This window comes from Marmota marmota, unplaced genomic scaffold, assembly GCF_001458135.2.
Source record: "Marmota marmota marmota unplaced genomic scaffold, marMar, whole genome shotgun sequence".
NCBI classification, from domain to species: Eukaryota; Metazoa; Chordata; class Mammalia; order Rodentia; family Sciuridae; genus Marmota; species Marmota marmota.
In genome coordinates, this window is record NW_026005917.1 from 435,241 (window position 1) to 438,846 (window position 3,606).

The 3,606-nt window shown below is 38.8% G+C and overlaps 1 long non-coding RNA gene across 1 annotated transcript; it reads right to left on the reverse strand.

Annotated features, from left to right (window-relative positions):
- Positions 1-2,678: 2,678 nt before the first annotated feature.
- Positions 2,679-2,929, reverse strand: LOC125614692. The gene is made up of 2 exons (XR_007345259.1): positions 2,886-2,929; positions 2,679-2,788 (listed from the first exon to the last, which is right to left on the reverse strand). It is a non-coding gene; the product is annotated as an uncharacterized LOC125614692 (long non-coding RNA).
- Positions 2,930-3,606: the final 677 nt, after the last annotated feature.

The following is a 3,606-nucleotide window of genomic DNA, read 5'->3' on the forward strand; positions in this document are numbered from 1 at the left end:
TAACCCTACAACAAACCCTAGCCCTCATCCAAGCCCTAAACCTATCCTTAATCATAACTCTAAGCATAACCCTACCTAGCCCTAATCCTAACCCTCATTCTACCTCTAAACCTTGCTATAACACATCCTTTACCCTAAACTTAACCCTAAACCTAGCCCTAATGCTAGGCCTAAGCTGAACACTAACTCTAGTTCTAATCCTTGCCCTGATTTATCCCTATCACTAAAACTAACCATAACCCTATCCCTAAGACTAACTCTAACTCTCACCCTAGCCTTATCCCTATTTCTATCCCTATCCTTTACCATAACCCTAAACCTAGCCCTAACCCTTGCCCTATTCTTAGACCTAGCCCTAACCCTAGATTCAACCCTAACTCCAAGTCTTTACCTAACCCTAAGCCTAAGCCTAACACAAACACTAGCCTTAATCCTAATGCTAATTATAAAACCTATGACAAAAACAACCCAAGCATTAGGGGCTGAGGATGTGGCCCAAGCGGTAGCACATTGGCCTATCATGCGCAGGATACTGGGTTAGATCCTCAGCAACAATAAAAATATAATTAAAAAAAGATATTGTGTCCACCAAATACTAAAAATTTAAAATTCTATCTATATCTCTGTCTCTCTCTCTCATTCTAAAAAAAAAACCTGAGCAATAGTCCTAATCTTAAACCTTACCTTAAACCAAACCCTTAACACTATACCTAGACCTAACCCTAGCCCTATTTCAAGTCCTTACTATAACCTTAAATGAACCCTGATCCCGCATCATATCTGAACACTCACCCTAGGTCTAAACACCACCCTAAACTTAAACCAAACCCTAACAGTAACCCTGGCCTTAATTTGAGTCATAACCCTAACCTTAAAACTATCCCTGATGCTGACTCATATCCTAACAGTCACCCTAGCTCTAAAGACTGCCTTCACCTTAAACTGAACCCTAAAATGAATTCTAGCACTTATTTGAGTTCTAACCCTAACCCTAAAACTGACACTGTTTCTGAATTATATCCTAATATTAACCTAGATATAAATATAACCCTAACATTAAACCTAACCCTAACACTAGACCTACACCTACACCTAACCATAATTGTAACCTAGTTCTTAAATTATCCTGCCACAGTCTGGCTGGGCACAATTCACGAGCCACTTATCAAGCAAATATGAACTTTATTTTTAGAACACACAAGCCACACAACACGAGCTCTTCAGGAATTCCCTCAGAGCCCAACTGCCAGCACCGGCTTCCCACAATCCTCTCTGCCCCTCCACTCCTCATGCTCTTGAGGCCAATTGGCTGGGGCATGTGGACAGAGCCAAAAACAGTCCAGCAATGAGCAGCTCCGTGGTATGAAAGGGCGGGGAAACAGCCCAATGAGCATCACCACAGAGGAGCCAATCAGCTGGCAGCTAGAAGTTTGCTGGGGCCGCTGTGAGTCAGTCATCAGCTGGCAGCTGGAAGTTTGCTGGGGCCCCTTGAGATGTGACTCTCAACATCTCCCTCTCTATGTTTAAACAACAAGCATGTGGCATAGGGTCCGTGCCTGCCTTAGGTTGTACAATATTACATATGGTTCTTGTCATCAGATGAGCTGACCTCAAGGCATCAGCCTCCTGTCTTAGGTTGGTACCACTGCAATTGTATCTTACCTGTCATTGACTACCTGTTCAGCATACAGCCACACCTGTGGATAGGTCTGTGTACCAGCAGAGGGGTGAAGTTCTTTGCCTCACCTCTGCTGGCCCCAAAATTTTAGCTGAATGCCCATCACAAGCAGAAGAGGGGAGGACACACCAAGCCAATTGATGACTCCTTTTGGAAAAATTGTACCACCGATGACACCATAAGTAAAAATACCCCAATGCTACCACAAGTTGCTGCACCAACAGATAGTTCACAATGCATACAAGTGAGTTCACAATGCATACAAGTGATACATAGTCCAGGAAAGTTCTGCAAGCAGTTCAGTGATAGCTATTGCAGAAGCTGTAGATTGGTTTTATCTTTGTCACTGGCACTGGGGTGAAGATAGAAATTCTGGCAATAATGGCTAAAGAAAAAATTATGTAACATTCCAAAAAGCACTAAAAGAAAACAATTTTCTGAACAACTTATATTATCGTGAAGAGAATTATTAAATATAATGAAAAGGAAAGCTGAAAGTAAACAAATACATCTGTTAACCTCCTTTTTTGTTGACATATTAAAAAAATCCTCAACAGCTATTTACCCAATTTAAATTAAACCTTTTTAATCACGTGAATAAAAAAATATATATTTGGATCGATTTTTACATGAGTGCTCATCATATATGATATATGAACATATGCACATACAAACATACAACACAAAACACAAGTGTGCACACTTAATGTAATACACACAATACATAACATAATAGTAAAGGCCTTATAACTTTTTATAGGTGAAATCTCCATTGCAATGTTTAAAATCTCTATAGTCAAAAAAATAGAACTGATCAGCAAAACTTTAACCTAGGTCTGTTTGAGCTCAAAAAGAAAATAGAACTTCATGATGTGGGAAAGGGCCATAATAAAATAGATATTGAAAAAATCATCCTGGTTCTGTCACAGATGTAAGGGTAGCCAAACTGGAGTTCTGGATATCAGCTGTTATGGATTTGAGCCAAATCATCTTCTTTTTAGTCTGTAGAAATCGCTTTAGTTAATCTCTCTGGAATCCAAATCGGCTGCTGTTCTCCCTGTGGAAACACACAAACAGACCCCTGACTCCAGATAATCACTGGGTCAGGCCCTTAGTTAATCTCTCTGGAATCCAAATTGGCTGCTGTTCTCCTTGTGGAAACACACAAACACACCCCCCCAACTTCAGACAATTACTGGGTCAGGACCTGTCCATTGTTCTCTTAGAATATCCTTCCAAAGTACCTTGGGCTTATGTACATTTTTTGGACATATATGCCTTTAGGCAGCACTAAGCCCTGATGAATCCAAATTTTAAAAGTTTAGACTAAAAAGTGTAATTTTAAGTTTATCTTTGGGTATATATACCCCTTCCAAATTCCCTCTTTTTGCTTTAATGAGTACATTTGAATAGTTTGATGAGCTCTTTCAACTATGCCTTGTCCCTGTGGATTGTATGGGATTCCTGTTATATGAGTAATGCCAAATGATGAGCAAAATTGTTTAAAAGAGGTAGAAGTATAACCAGGGGCATTATCTGTTTTTAACAGTTTTGGAACGCCCACAGTGGCAAAATTTTGTAAGCAATGAGCTATATTATCTTTAGTTTTTTCTCTGGCACGAAGGAAGCCCATGAAAAATCCGGAAGAAGTATAAACTGTAACATAAAATATTTTAAATTTCCAAATTCTGGCAAGTGTGTGACGTCCATCTGCCAAATATGGTTAGGTATCAATTCTCTAGTATTGACTCCAAGATTAACTTGTGGTAAAAATGTCACAAAATTTTGATATTGTTTTATTATTTGTCTAGCTTATTCCTTAGTTATTTTAAAATGCTTTTGTAAAGTATTAGCATTGTCATGGAACTTTTTATGAAAATTTGTAGCTTCTTATAGTGTAGAGAAAATATATATGTCATATGTAGTTT